The sequence below is a fragment of the Nelumbo nucifera genome, chromosome 1 (genome assembly GCF_055504915.1).
Source record: "Nelumbo nucifera cultivar China Antique chromosome 1, China Antique-T2T, whole genome shotgun sequence".
Taxonomy (NCBI): Eukaryota; Viridiplantae; Streptophyta; class Magnoliopsida; order Proteales; family Nelumbonaceae; genus Nelumbo; species Nelumbo nucifera.
The window spans coordinates 179,997,863-180,014,364 of NC_142649.1; the positions used below are offsets into that span (position 1 = coordinate 179,997,863).

General features: G+C 35.7%; 1 long non-coding RNA gene across 2 annotated transcripts; it reads right to left on the reverse strand.

Annotated features, from left to right (window-relative positions):
• Nucleotides 1–5,026: 5,026 nt before the first annotated feature.
• On the reverse strand, nt 5,027–13,520 carry LOC104600306 (uncharacterized). 2 transcript variants are annotated; one of them, XR_016080733.1, is made up of 3 exons: nt 12,928–13,318; nt 6,967–7,633; nt 5,027–5,041 (listed from the first exon to the last, which is right to left on the reverse strand). It is a non-coding gene; the product is annotated as an uncharacterized LOC104600306 (long non-coding RNA). The 2 variants fall into 2 exon arrangements; XR_735652.3 differs by lacking the exon at nt 5,027–5,041 and having other exon boundaries at nt 7,236–7,633; nt 12,928–13,520.
• Between the last annotated feature and the right edge of the window lie 2,982 nt (nt 13,521–16,502).

Here is a 16,502-nt window from a genome sequence, read left to right on the forward strand (position 1 = left end):
CCTTGTTTTGCGACACGGCTCTTTCTTTTGTTGAGGTTGGGGGGTCCATTCCTAATTTCCGATCTCCTCCAAGGCCCCAACGCCATATTGTATTGCTTGTAGTTGTAGAAGGGGTACAGAGTGTAACAGTCTCTAATTGCAACTTGCAAAATATAAGGAAACGTCCCTTATCCCCTGGCCACAGGTCCACAGCTACACCGATGACCGGCCGGAGCCTATGGCTGGCCGGATTTTGAATTGAATACATAAGGCGTTGACATTGTAGTGAGGATCGAGGAATGAGCTTGAGGCAAGGCTAGTGACATTTCATATTCAAGTCACTTCTTTAGCATTGGAAGGAACAAAGGAGTGACCCATATTTAATCATGTAGGCTTGCACAATATCATATTAATCCCGCTCTTACTTCTTATAAATAATAAGATTAAATTTTGATTCTACTTAAAAAATTATTGTCATACATACATATATATATATATATATATATATGTATGTATACAATAATATAAAATTTTAAATTGCATACATTTATTATACATGTATAAGATAAAAGTAATTAATTTTTTAAATTTTATTTAAACTAGTAAATATGCATATGTGTTGTACATGGCAATTTTAGATAACATTAATAATTTTAATATCCTTATTAGAATCATTTAAAAATGATAAATAATCAAAACATGATGGGGTGGTGGATTTAGATTTTATATTTCACTTTCATTGTTAATAAAAAATACTTCTCATTTATTATATTTATTTTTGTTTATTATGATAAATATATAATATTAGAGATGTGCACAAATTTTGTAGACAAATTTTTGTGTTTTCTATATTTTTTATTTCTATCTATTTTTTGAGTTTTTATTATATAATTATGACAGCGTGTGCTAGCCTATTCAACTTGAAAGAAAACAGTTTCATTTTTTAGCAACTTTAACTTTTTTGTTCAATTTACATAATTAATTCTAAAAATAATTTTTGTTTAATGGGATAAGTTTATAATATCTTAGATATGTCAAAACTTTCTATAAAATTTATGTTTTTTTTGTGTTTCTATCTATTTTTATTATATAATTATGACAACACTAGTTAACCCATTTACCCAAGCGATTGGACCATTATGGTGCAAGTTAAGTAGGTTGGGCTGAATTTAAACTTAACCCAAGCCCAACCCTATACATTAGACTTAAGGCTTCTAACCAAAGTCAAGCCTAGTCTATTCAACTTGGGCCCGACCTGCATTAAAATTTGATGCACTTGGGTTAGCCTTGGACATGGTTATGTCAATTAGTCTTAGGCATGGATTCGAGCTAAGCCGAACCAAATATTTGGTTATTTGAGCTCACTCATAGAAATGGTGTTAGGCTCGAGTTCGATTTAAGCAAGAGACTTGAGCTCAAACTCAGCTCGGTTCAAAAGCTTGCAAGTTTGAGCTCAGCTCAGCTCAAGCTCGACCGCAAGCCAAGCTTTTTCTAAAAAAATAAGAATTATGCATATAAAAATATATTTTTTTATTTTACATACAAAAAAATTAAGAATTATAAAAATTATTTATTATTATACATACAAAAAATAAGAATTATAAAAATTATTTACTATTATACATAAAAATAAAAACATTATATATAATAAAAATTATTTATTATTTATATGTATATGTATATGTATGTATATATAATAAAAATTATTTATTTATACTAGGCTCGATTAGGTTCGCAAGCCTCACAAGCTGAACTTCTCTAAGCTTAAGCTTGGATCGATTAGCAAATGAGTCTATATATCTAGCTCAAAGCTCGGTTTAAACTAAGTCGAGCTGAGCTTGAATAGTTTGTGAAAAACTTGACTCATGGCCACCCCAAATTAGTCCCATGACAAAACTTGAGATAAAATGTATTTGTATAATTGCATGTACATGCATGAATGCAAATATATGCTATATACGTATTTATGATTGTATGTGAATAATTAAGCATGACCTTAGTTACCCAAGGGCCAGGCTTAGGCCCAACCAGGGAAAAAAATAAAAATTTTGAGCCTAGGCTAAGGCCCAAGTCGATGACCAAAAATCAAAGCTAGCATGTCTCAAATTAAGGTTAATTTGAGCTCGAGTTAAGCCCACCTAATTTGCCTCCCTAAGGACCATTGACTATCAATTAGATTCTTTTTTATGTTAGTTTACTTTTTAATTATATTTCTATCATTAATAAAAATAACTCTCATCTATCAAACTTATATTTGTTTCATATGTTGAATACATAATATTAGAAATGCACAAACTGTTTTTTTTTACAAAATTTGTATGTTTTTAACAAATTTTTTCTCCATCATTTTTAAAAATTTTACTATTTATTTATGATATCATGGGTTGATCCATTTTACCTAAAAGGTTGAACCATTGACCCATCACTTGAATTGGAAAATGGTTTTGTTTTTTGGTCAATTTTAAATCTTGAATTTCATTCTCATCGAATAAAAAATACTTTTATTTAACATGCTTATTGTTGCTTGATATAATAAATAAATAATATTAGAGATGTGCCTAATTTGTTCACAGTTTTTTATAATTTTTGTAATATTTATATTTATTATTAAATTTTTATCATTTAACTATGAGAACATTGGTTAACCCATTTGATTTGGATGGTTGAACTATTTACTTGCCACTTGGATAAAAGGGTGGTTTATTTAATTATTTTTTGTGTTGATTTTGAACATGGGTTTTAAATTATTGAAAATATTGGAGATAGATTTGATTTGTAGAATTTATTGACGAGGAACTAAAATACTTCAAATAAATTATGTAAATAGAGAGAATGATAATTAATGCCTTAATGAAAGGGAATGTAATGAAATGGAAATTAATAGTACTTTAAATTATATATTTTGCTCATACAATTAAAGAGGGACTAATTTCATAAATAGGGGTGTTTTAGTCAAGAAAAATATACATAGCTCATTTATTTAATGTGCTTTAAATATGAGATTTAATAAAAATAAATAGGAGTTAATGTCTTAAATATAAGACTTAATGATGAAGAATATATTGAATTTAATAAAAGTAGCGGTTCAAATTATGATTTTTGCCCTTATATTGTTGGAGACCAAACTCAAAAAAAAAAAAAGCGTATTTTAGTCAAAAAGTTCCTAAATCTTGACCTCATTCACACTTTTAATAGTAGCATATAGATATATAGATTTTTATCATTCCAAGCACAATAAGTTGGATAAAAATTAATTAAATCTGGATACTCCAACATATTGGATTCAGGTCAGAATTAGATCCAACTGTTTAATAATTAGATCGGATGCAAATGGAGCTCGATCCTTTTAGAATCTAGTCCAATTACTGGCTTACTCAACAAGGTGTAGATTGTGCAGTGTAGAAAGTAGAAACACCTAACTATTTAAAGGTTTATAATATACTTTTCATCTTCTACTTGTCCTCTAAAGATCATATCTGCAAAATATATTTAACTATCTTGTTATGTTGATTTCTGGTGGATAGTTTTAGTCAGATACAAGGTGTTCATAAAAAACTGGAAATTTGAACTGAACTTGGAAAACCAAATTGAAAAATCTAATTAACTGAATTGATCATTCTGTATGTTTCAAAAACAAGGGTATTGGTTTGGTTTTGGCTAACCTAAAAAACATAGGTACTAGCTATTACATTCGTACATCTGAAACATCTCCCCAGTCCCCACGAATGACAGGGCAGACGAACCAAATTGAAAAATCTAATTAACTGAATTGATCATTTGGTATTTTTCAAAAACAAGGGTACTGGTTTGGTTTTGGTTAACCTAAAAACAAAGGTACTAGCTATCTTACATGGGAAACATCTCCCCATGAATGACAGGGAGATGTTCCCAATGCACAACTGCAATGACCTATTGGAATAGTGTTGGGAGCATTTGCATTTGGTAGTTGGCCTTAATCCTACACGCAAATGTGTATAATGAAAATGATGCTTTGTTAATCCAGATCTCCTACCCACAGGACACTATAGCTGTACATCAGGAACATCTCCTCATGAACAATAATATATTAACATGCAAATATGGGATAAGTTCTCAATATGTGCCTATAATGATAGTATTTGGTATCTCTTGCTAAGAGTCAACTTCATTGTAATGATACCATGGAACAAAGACAGATGTTGTTGCTACAGTCCTCTACATTATGCATTGCAACACCATATTCTTTTTTATACTTGAAAAGTTATAGGGTAAATTGCTAAAACTTTCCCTGAAGCTTTCGACCATTGCTGAAACCTCCCCTGAAGTTTGGTAATTGCAATCACTTACCCTGAACTTTTTGACACAATTGCAAATAGATCCACTCTGTGCAAGAGGCACAAAAATGTTCAAAATAACCAATTAACCATGCTTACTTTTGCCAAAATGATTATTTTCCAAATTATTTCTTCATATCAATCCCTGCCCCAAGCCCATCTAATCTATTTTGGACATTTTGGAGCCTCTTATTAAAGGATTTTAACAAAAGGGGTCTAATTACAACCGTGTAGAAAGTTCAGAGAAGGTAATTGCAATTACCAAATTTCAGAGATTTCAGCAATTTACCCAAAGTTAAAAACACTATTCTTTTTTGATACTTGTAAAAATCTTTTAAGACTCTTTCTGTGGTAATATCAGAAAAAGCCCCATCAACAACAATTATTAAAATAAAATGGAAATATACATCATAATGTTGATCATCAATACGTCATTGGAATGCCTCAAATTATTACCGTTAACTTGAGGAGCAAGGAAAATGAATCCATTTAGAAAGAAAGAAAAAAGTAGTCATTGTTCTGAATCCATTTAGAATAACGCAATTTTTGTTGTTTTTTTAAGAACAAAGCTACAGTCATTGTTCTGTATTTTCACCTCATGAACAAATTTATTTATTCGTGGCCCTAATTTTTCTCACGAGATGGAAAATGCCATTGAGGACAGCCCAACTTCCTTGACTAGCTTGTAACAGCCCACGTTAGAGTGGCTGCTGCTTCTAGAAATTCGGCCAAATTCAAAAAATGCAAACCTGGAAAAAGGTATGTGGTTTGGTTTTAAGAACGAGTACATAAAGGAAGATTTGGACAACTAAGCACAGTGCAGAAAAATGGTCTTCTGGACATATATAGATATATACTTGTGTATTTTAGAAGAAAATTTTGGCATTCTTCATGTGCAAGTATGTATATTTTATACAATATATTAAATATTATTGATTGAGTTTCTGAGTTCCCGTATTTTTGACAAATAACTATTTGCTTACTGAACACTTCATTAAATATAAATATGCAACTCTAATATAAAAATAGACGTTAAAATCAGCCTTGTCCAAACTATTTGGGATCAACTACATGAATCTCGTTTAGTCATCCCAACTATAGGTTCTGGCGCAAACTATTTCAATCTACCTAAACAAGTGCTATAGTTGGTTTTCTGTGTCCATGACCAAACTATTTCAATCTACTTTTGTCTCATTTTATCATTTATTCCTAAATTCCTTCCCATGGTTTCGGTTCTTGGATATATTGTTTATAAACTGTTCAATACTCTGATCCATACAACATAACTAACCTTACAAATATTTTATAGAATTTTCCTTTTATCTGAAATGATATTTGCCTATCACATAAGGCTCCTAATGCACTCCTCCATTCTATCCACCATTCTCTAAAAACACACATTTTTAGACATCCTGTTGTTAACCGCTGATAAATACTAATATATTTTATTTTAGCCATGTATATTAATATTTATCAACATTCTAATTATCACAATATAGGAGAAATTTTCTTAGAAAATATATCTGCATCCAAGGACGTATGAGAATCCTATTTCACATGGTTGGGTCACTTGGTGGTGCCCAATCTAGGATCTTAGTTTCATGGGAGAACTCTTCTTCATCACCCCATAGTCAATACAGATATGTACAATACAAATACATATTTCATACTGAGGCTCAGTATGAAAAGAGTACTTATAAAATAATACAAAATACAAGACTGCACTGTATGTATTTGTATTTGTACTCTTTTCAAACTGACTGCATTTGGTTGTAGTGCAAATAAATTTGCACAGATGCAAACCTATGATGGTATAATATAAGTGATTTGGGTACAGATTCTGATTTATTTTTGTTTCAAAATTTACCTTTATTTTATTTTATTACATTACTAATGAAGTAAAATAAGACCTGAAGCAGAACAAAGTAAAACCCATAATAAATTTAACCTATAATTTGCATTCCCATGCAATTGTATTAGTGCAAATAAAATTGTACCGCAACCAAACACAGCCTGAGGAAAAAAGGATGAGAGGGCATAGTAGAGTTGTGGTTTGCCACCCCTTACCTAGCATCTTAAATGCTCCATAGGGCAATTATAATATCCCTTCACGAACCAAAGGATGGATCGAGTGGATATGCCACTTAAGGGGCAAGGATAATCATGTAAGGGTTACCAGTGAATCAGTTATAAAAATCCCTACACCAAGGAGATAACAGACAAGAAATGCAACATTGGGAGTATGCAGGCTAGTCTATTACTTGGTCACATCAGGCCTTGTTCCTTCTACCTGGGCTATACATGACAGAACTGAATGGATATAAGGATCTAGAAGCACCGTGTGATAGTCTATATTTTGGTTAACAAAAGCAAAAGAGGGGGGGGACCCATGATCCCTCTACCAGGCCAAAAAATGGGGACAATAACCATAGAGAGCAAGAAATGAGGACAAAATCTATTCCCTGAAATCTAATCCAGTGAAGACTGAAAGGTGAGATGAGGGAGCCAAGTTCGTTCTGGAATCTAATCCACTAAGGACTGAAAGGTGAGGAAAATTTAAGACCTGCCGAAGGAATCAAACCAAGATACAGAGGATAGCATTGCAAATTAAATACTGGAGGATTCAGTTTTCATACAAAACAGAAAGATTGATCTATTGTTTAGCAAGCATTACCTCAGTCTAAAAGGAAAATCCAATGTTTGAATAAGGATTTTACCCATTGAGTTCAAGAACTTGCTTGCAAAGGAGGACCTGAGAAAACTAGAATTGAAGGTTATGGTAGAAGATGTAACTGTTGTTGAATTAATCGCGTAGGAGGATCCTGTTATAACCTTGATTCAGCCTACCATAACATGCATTTGTTGTAACTAAAAGTACACTCGGTATAGAATGGTTAAAAAGAAATTAAACAAAAAAAACTATGTTAAAAAAGGATCTGCATCTTTGTAACATCAAGAGAGAAAACTTGAAGTAAATTGCTCACATAGTAACATTTATCTGTTTTTCCCTTCCCTTTTTAAGGGTTTCCTAGCTAGCCCCCCTGTCATACATAAATGACAGGATCAAGTTCAACTTAGTCAACCTCAGTAAATGAAAGTCTTTTAACTGAACCATTTTGTAACAGATTTAGTCCAACTTGACCAATGTTTCCTATTAAAAAAAAAGAAGAAGAAGAAGAAGAGGGGAACTAAAGCTCTTGCCATTGAATTTGAAATTGGCCTACAGATGTATCAAGTCAGAAAATCCCCTGTATGTTTCTTCAAACCTGTTAATGCTTTTCCTTGCTCTTTGAATCTACGTCTGGTTGATTCTGTCTGGCTAAGGAGAACAACTTCACTTTCTACAAAGGATATCAAAAGGAAGAAAAGAATGAAAAAAACAACTCCCACAAGATTAACATTATAGAAAAAGGAACAGCAGATGCAGCTATAAGCAAGAATACAATAATGACAGGCCAGTAAGCAAATTGCAGTTGCATAATTTTTTTTGAATTCTTTTGAAGGGCTACACAATGGGGGTAGCCCATCCCCCAACCCAGGTGCATGCGGGATTTGATCCCAAGTCTCCGCTACAACCAGCAGGAGACCTTACCAACTGACAACTGACCCCATTTGAATATAACAATATGATGCAGCCCATTTGGGCCAAACACAACTGACCCCACATTTTTTTTTGTAACGGTCCACCTCAATGGCCCTGTTAGGAAAATCCGAAAAAAGTATAACGGAAAAAGAATCTTCTATAGATGTTTTCTTGCTCTTCAGGTTAGGGTTTTGCCCAGAAGGCAAATGGGCAAATCCACCTACCACTACAGAAGAAATGAAAGTCTGTCAAATTTGCTTTGCAACTTGTTTGCTTGGAGAAGACTCACACTTCTTCCCCTCAAATGGTAAGATTCCATCTCTCCTCTCCTCTAGGTCGGAGACACTCTAAGCAGAGGATTGGAATAGCAGCAAAACACTCTAATTATCCTTTCTAATTCATCTATTCTCTTTATTCTCCTTATTCTCTTCTTTGTTTTCTTTCCTTTTTTGTGCAAAACACCAATGAGCTTCTTTTGATCTCTTGCAAGTTCAGCAGCTTAAGCAAGATCACTTCAGAGTTCATGTCCATGTAAACCCTCACCTTAGGTTTTGTGCCAGCACCACGGAATCTCATGTTGCTAAAGTAAGCAGCAGTGCAGCACATTCTGTTGGACATTGGGCTCAAACAGTGATAGGGGTCAAAACAAGGTCCGAAGTCTAATTACCCACTAGTAAGGTCTCTTTTCTCAACTAACAGATAATGATTCTAAATGATAAGACCTGTTTCTATATTTTAGCCCGTGTGGTTAAAGAGTTCAGGTTACTGTATCTTTGCAGCTATAGATGTTATGTGAGACTAATGGGATTAAAAGACCATTTCAAGTTTGCATAATGCTGTCCCTATATTCTAATGCTATCAAAATTCTTATAATGAAACATGGAATTGGATTGAGATAGAAGAATTTAACAATGAAGCATAATAGTTTGTTGAAAATTGGGAGCACTGGAACTGAAAGAAAAGTAGGAACAGCAGTTTGTGATGAAACTTGTTGCAGTTTGGAACTCTTATGAACTGAATGGCTGGTCTTGTATTGCAATTGAATTTCAACCTTTCTTACTCCATAACAGATAAAAAGCAATTATGAGTTGTAACCAAAAAGAAAGTCACAGCTTCCTATGAATGGTGGGAAGAATGTTAAGTTTCACTACCATCAATTTAACCCAAACTAATAAAGTTAACTACAGTACCCTATACTAGTGAGAAGAATGTAACTTCCACCTTCATCAACAAGAATATTAACTCATAGTGATGCAAACAGAACAAAAGTAGCAGCTTCAGAAAACACATGAATAGTATGGCTGTCTCAAAGCTTTAAATTTATTGTACAATACAGATTACGAATACAAATTAGCCAAGTTCTTTGCCACCACAAATAACCTGTTCTTCTTGTATGGCATCTTAAATATTTAAAGTCAATTTAATTTTTTAAAAATTATGTTAATGGAAATCAATTTCTTAACTCTCCACAACCACCTTAAATTATAATTTTTCTTTCCTGACAAGTAACTGATGCACCTTAAATGACAGTCAAGGTAGTGGTTTTAACATTAACGTGCAGTTTCATTGGGACTAGAGTAAGGCACATGCATCAAGGAGCAAGGCTTTATCCTTGCAACCACTCTTTTTCTAATAAAAAACTATAAAGATGTACATGGATTTTTCTATTTTTTTCTAAAATAAGGGTATTTTATAGTAATCCTAATTGGATTTCAACTTTAAAAAGAATAAGTTAAAAAGAATGTAATGAACCCATGCTTCATTTTTCGAATTTTCTTTTATTACTTTCAAAAGAAAAGGAAAAATCTCTCAAACAGACCAAATTCATAGTGAAGATGATCAATAAGAAAATACCAAGAGTTTCTACCCAATAAATTTGGTCAATACGCCAAGAATTTCTAGTTTTGGTTCCTTGCCTGTAACAATGCTATGGATAACAACAATATTTTAACTTTTACACCCCCCCCCCCAAAAAAAAAAGAAAAAAATGTATATAAAACATCCATACATCAGTTCTTGCATAAATCCTTTCATCAGTGATCATGTGCTTCACACTTCAGAGTTCCCTCATGGACAATTAAATATTTGCCTCATAACCATGTTTAAGTGGTAAGCTAAAGATGAAACTAAGCAAACATTCAGAAACCTGATCTTTACCATACACCCATGTGTTGTCAAGCTCAAAGCCCCATAAATATGCTACTGCATGGTTAATTTAGGTTATATAACAGAAGAAATCCCCACTTGAAACAAAATGAAGAAAAGGTAGGTAAATTTTCTCAATAAAAACAATATTTTATTAATAGAGGAAATCGCCAAGAACAACTACAAAGCGGAACCAAAGCTATACAAGAACAAAGTCACGGTACAATGGCCACCCATAACTACGACGTCAGCAGCGTCAACAACAGGCCTCAATTTCCACTGGAACAAGACGCTAAAGCTCGGAAGAGAATGTAAGAGAAGGCTCAATAACGTCATTATGACTATCCCATCTGATTCCAAAATTTTGAACAAAATGCAGACCTTAAAGCATAGACAGACGCTCAAGATGCATATTTTGGACAATGAAACCATTAAACTATTGCGACACAACAAATATGAAGTGCAAACAGATCACTCGGTTAAATCCCCCCTCCCCCCCAATCTAAGTGCAGCTATTAATAAGATCAGCCGGTTGGTCAACAAAGAAACAAACAACAAGAAACTCATAGAATCTCATATAACACAAGAAACTCATATAACACAAGAAATCCCCACTTGAAACAAAATGAAGAAAAGGTAGGTAAATTTTCTCAATAAAAACAATATTTTATTAATAGAGGAAATCGCCAAGAACAACTACAAAGCGGAACCAATGCTATACAAGAACAAAGTCACGGTACAATTAGACCTGTTCATGGGCTGGGTGGCCCAACGGGCTGGCCCAGCCCGGCCCGGCCCCCAGACGGGCTTGAATAGGCTTTTTGGCCCGCGGGCTTAACCTCGAGCCAAAAAGCCCGGCGCATAAAATTCGAGCTGGGCTCGGGCTTTGCCAAAATAGCCCGGCCCGAGTCCGACCCGGCCCGACCTATAGTTAAACCTAAGTAAAAACCCTATGTGATGTCCATTTGAATAAATTTTTTGATTTAAGAAGGTTGTTGATTCACTTGTAGGCCCATTGTTCATTTAAATGGGGGAAAAAACATCTGAATTAAAATAGATAATGTTCATTTGAATCGGGAAAAATTCGAATTTCTTTTATTAGGTCGGGCTTTGGGCTTTTTATCAGGGCCGGGCTCGGGCCCAAGTTGTAGGCCCATTGGTTGGGCCGGGCTCGGGCCTAACATTTTTCTGTTAATAAAGAGTAAAAGCCCGGCTCGAGCCCGACCCGGCCCATGAACAAGTCTAGGTACAATGGCCACCCATAACTACGATGTCAGCAACGTCAACGACAGGCCTCATTTTCCACTGGAACAAGACGCTAAAGCTCGGAAGAGAATGTAAGAGAAGGCCCAATGACGTCATTGTGACTATCCCATCTGATTCCAAAATTTTGAACAAAATACAGACCTTAAAGCATAAACAGACGCTCAAGATGCAAATTTTGGACAATGAAGCCATTAAACTATTGCGACACAACAATATGAAGTGCAAACAGATCACTCAATTAAATCCCCCCACCCATCTAAAAGCAGCTGTTAATAAGATCAGCCGGTTGGTCAACAAAGAAACAAACAACATAAAAAACAACAAGAAACTCATAGAATCTCATATAACACAAGAAATCCCCACTTGAAACAAAATGAAGAAAAGGTAGGTAAATTTTCTCAATAAAAACAATATTTTATTAATAGAGGAAATCACCAAGAACAACTACAAAGTGGAACCAAAGCTATACAAGAACAAAGTCACGGTACAATGGCCACCCATAACTACGATGTCAGCAGCGTCAACGACAGGCCTCATTTTCCACTGGAACAAGACGCTAAAGCTCGGAAGAGAATGTAAGAGAAGGCTCAATAACGTCATTATGACTATCCCATCTGATTCCAAAATTTTGAACAAAATGCAGACCTTAAAGCATAAACAGACGCTCAAGATGCAAATTTTGGACAATGAAGCCATTAAACTATTGCGACACAACAATATGAAGTGGGAACAGATCACTCAGTTAAATCCCCCCCCCAATCCAAGTGCAGCTGTTAATAAGATCAGCCGGTTGGTCAACAAAGAAACAAACAACATAAAAAACAACAAGAAACTCATAGAATCTCATATAACACAAGAAACTCAGATAACACAAGAAATCCCCACTTGAAACAAAATGAAGAAATTAGGTAAATTTTCTCAATAAAAACAATATTTTATTAATAGAGGAAATCGCCAAGAACAACTACAAAGCGGAACTAAAGCTATACAAGAACAAAGTCACGGTACAATGGCCACCCATAACTACGATGTCAGCAGCGTCAACGACAGGCCTCAATTTCCACTGGAACAAGACGCTAAAGCTCGGAAGAGAATGTAAGAGAAGGCTCAATAACGTCATTATGACTATCCAATCTGATTCCAAAATTTTGAACAAAATGCAGACCTTAAAGCATAAACAGATGCTCAAGATGCAAATTTTGGACAATGAAGCCATTAAACTATTGCGACACAACAATATGAAGTGCAAACAGATCACTCAGTTAAATCCCCCCCCCCCCAATCCAAGTGCAGCTGTTAATAAGATCAGCCGGTTGGTCAACAAAGAAACAAACAACATAAAAAACAACAAGAAACTCATAGAATCTGGTCTAAAATAGCAAACATTTGATAATATCACCGGATTAGAGAAAAGGACCTCCATACATTTGATATCAATTGGCAGGATCTACATGCACAAGAATTAGTTTAAACGTTACCTTCTACCGAAAAAAGTTTAAACATTAAAAGATCACAACAAAAGATACAGCGGACCTTGTTGAGCACGCAATCCTAAATCCTAAAGCTTATTAACAACGAAAACGACAATCTCCAATCGTTGGAAACCAAGTTTTTAATGCTATTACTGTTAGAGAAGCAGACCTTATTGAGCACGCAATCTCGCAAGGAATTCATGAGTCGGACACATTTTTCTTGATCATAAGGAGACTCAGTGACGCAGTTGAGAAGAGCCAAAGCCTCCTGCGAACAAACGGGCTGAGGTTGATCCATTGCTTCCTACGCTTTTGAGTTTCGACTTTCGAGCAGTTATTCTTGATTTAGGGTTTCGGAGATCAGAAAAACAAAAGGCCTCAAAAGTCCATCTTAAATGAAGCTCCTAATTTAGGGTTTGTTTCTTCCCTTTCGTCAAAGAAGATTTTTCTATGACAAGCTGAACGAAACTGCGGGCAAGGCTTACAGCTCTTCAATAGTTTCTCTCTGCCTTCTGGTTCTGGCTTCTGCCCACAGTTTGTTTTCTTCCATAATCGGTTCGGACAACAAGCCGGAAAAGGACCGGTTCAGTTCTGTGAGCTGTTCTATTCGATGACAAGCCGGTGAGAAGTGAGATGGCCCATGGCCGAGGCCCGTAACCCGGTAACAGTAGGGCCATAACTCTAACTCATAAGTCATAAGTAGGGTTGTACTACTCCCGAGGGATCCGGATCTCTTTTTTGATACTTTACACCCGCATCCGATCCAAGCCCAAGATTTAATTCAAATCCGTTAAATGAATTAAAATTAAAAATATAATTGGACTGTAATCCATATCCAACACAATTGTTAAACGTTCCAAAATTCTTCGAAGTCTGAGACTGATCCGACATCCAATTTGATTATTTCGGATTTGATTTCTTTGAATATGTATCTGTTTTGATAATTGAATCAATCTTATCTTATATCTATATAAATATATTAAGCTGAAATGTGTACATGAGAAGAGGCTTTAAGATAAGAGAAATGGAATTTAACAGTACCTTTTTTTTCTAGAAATTATAAGAATGTTATTCTATCAAGTCTTTCTTTTGCTTTTTTTGTTTCAAATTACAAGAATGCCACTCTCTTTTATTAACTCTCTCTCTCTTACTTTTTCTTTCAAATTACAAGAATACCACTCTCTCCTACCAATTCTCTCTCTCTCTCTCTCTCTCTCTCTCTCTCTCTCTCTCACACACACACACACACACACTCTCACATAAATTACAAGAATGTCATCTCTCTCTCTCTCTCTCATAAATTACAAGAATGTCATCTCTCTCACCTCAGCTCGACATCTCGGCTGCTAGGGGACCGAGCCGAGCTCGAACTTCTGTGCTTAAGCTCAAGTCTCTAATTCAAATCGAGCTCAAGTTAGACAACACATTGACCATCGAGGGAGACATCGGCTTGGCACCTTGGTCACTGAGGGAGATCTCGGCTCAACACCTCGACAAACTGTGGGAGACCTCAACTTGGCACCTTGTTAACTAAGGGAGACCTTAGCTCGACACCTCGCCTACTAGGTAAACCTTAGCTCGACACTTCAACAGCTAAGGGAGACCTTGATTTGGCACCTTGGCAATTGAGGAGGACCTCGGCTCAAAACCCCGATTGCTTGAGAGACTTGCAATCAAAGGTAGCCGAGCTTGAACTTTTGAGCTTTTGACTCGAGCCGATCTCAAGTCTCTAATTCTAATTGAGCTCAAACCTGATAATTTATGAGCGAGCCCCTAACAGTTAATGAGGGAAATGGAATTTAATAGTATATTTTGCCTTTTTTCTTAGAAATTACAAGAATGCCATTCTCTACCAACTCTATCTTTTTCTTTTTTTTTCTTTCAAATTACAAGAATACCACTCTCACCTACCATCTCTCTCCCTCTCTCTCTCGCTTGTTTTTTTTTTTCTTCCAAATTACAAGAAAGCCACTCTCTCTCCTACCAACTCTCTCTCTCTCTCTCTTTCCTACAAATTGAAAGAGTGCCATCTCTCTCCTTATAAATTACAAGAATGCCACTCTTTCTTCAATTGAGGGAGACCTCAGCTCGGCACCTTGTCAACTAAGGGAGACCTTAGCTCGACACCTCGCCTGCTTAGGAAACCTCAGCTCGATAGTTGAGGGGGACCTCGGTTTGGCACTTCGGCAATTGAGGGAGACGTCAGTTTGGCACCTCAGTTGCTTGAGAGATTTGCAATCAAATGTAGTCGAGCTCGAACTTCCAAGCTTTTGACTCAAGCCAAGTTCGAGCTCGAGCTCAAGTCTCTAATTCAAATCAAAATCGAGCCTGATAGTTTATGAGCGAGCCCCACCATGAGAAGCCAAGAAATGGAATCTAACAGTAAATTTTGCTATTTTCCTTTTAAATTACAAGAATGCCACTCTCTACCAACTCTCTTTCACTCTCTTTTGCTTTTTTTTTTCTTTCAAATTACAAGAATGTCACTCTCTCCCACCAATTCTCTCTCTCTCTCTTACTTTTTTCTTTCAAATTACAAGAATGCCACTCTCTTCTACCAACTCTCTTTCTCTCTTTTTCTTACAAATTACAAGAATGCCATCTCTCTCTCTCTCTCTCCTTATAAATTACAAGAATGCCACTTTCTCTCCAACTGAGGGAGACCTTAGCTCGGCATCTTGGCTGCTAGGGGACCTACAACCAAAGGTAGTAGAGCTCGAACTTTTGAGATCAAGCTAAAGTCTCTAATTCAAATCGTTTGAGCTAGACGACATCTTGACCACTAAGGGAGACCTCGGCTCGGCACCTTAGTCACTAAGGGAGATCTCGGCTCAACACCTCGGCAACTGAGGGAGACCTCAGCTCGACACCTTGTCAACTAAGGGAGGCCTTAGCTCGACACCTCGCCTGCTAGGGAAACCTCAGCTCGACACTTCAACAGTTGAGAGAGACCTTGGTTTGCCACCTCGGCAATTTAGGGAGACCACGGCTCAAAACCTCGACTCAGCACCTCGGCTGCTTGAATGACCTACAATCAAAGGTAGCCGAGTTCGAACTTCTGAGATTTTGACTTGAACTGAGCTCGAGCTCAAGCTCAAGTCTCTAATTCGAATTGAGCTCGAGCTTGATGGTTTATGAGTGAACCCCTACAACGCAGGGCCCCTTCTACTAGTATATCTATTAAAAGTATAGGGGTGTTCTCCCCTTTCGCTAAATGGCAGCTCTTTAATACATACATACATACATACATACATACATACATACATACATACATACATACATACATACATACATACATACATACATACATACATACATACATACATACATACATACATACATACATACATACATACATACATACATACATATGTATATATATATGCCATCAGTTTCGAGTCGACGGTTCGACCGTCCGGTTTGAAAGAATGGTCCATTCTGATAACAAAAATTACAAGCAAAAAATTATAGAACCATTCTAGCCACTAGTTTTCGAGTTAACGGTTTGATCGTCTATTTCGAACGAATGATCTGTTCTGACAACAAAAATTATAGGAAAAAATTGAGTGTGTGAGGTCCATTAAGCAGTATCATACGTGTTATGTCATTCAAGTGTGTGACTCATATGACCCGAAAATTGAACAGTTTTGGCCACTGGTTTTCAAGTCGACGATTAGACCATCTGATTCAAATGGACAGACGGCCCGTTTTGACAACAAAATAAAAAAAATAGCCAAAAACCAT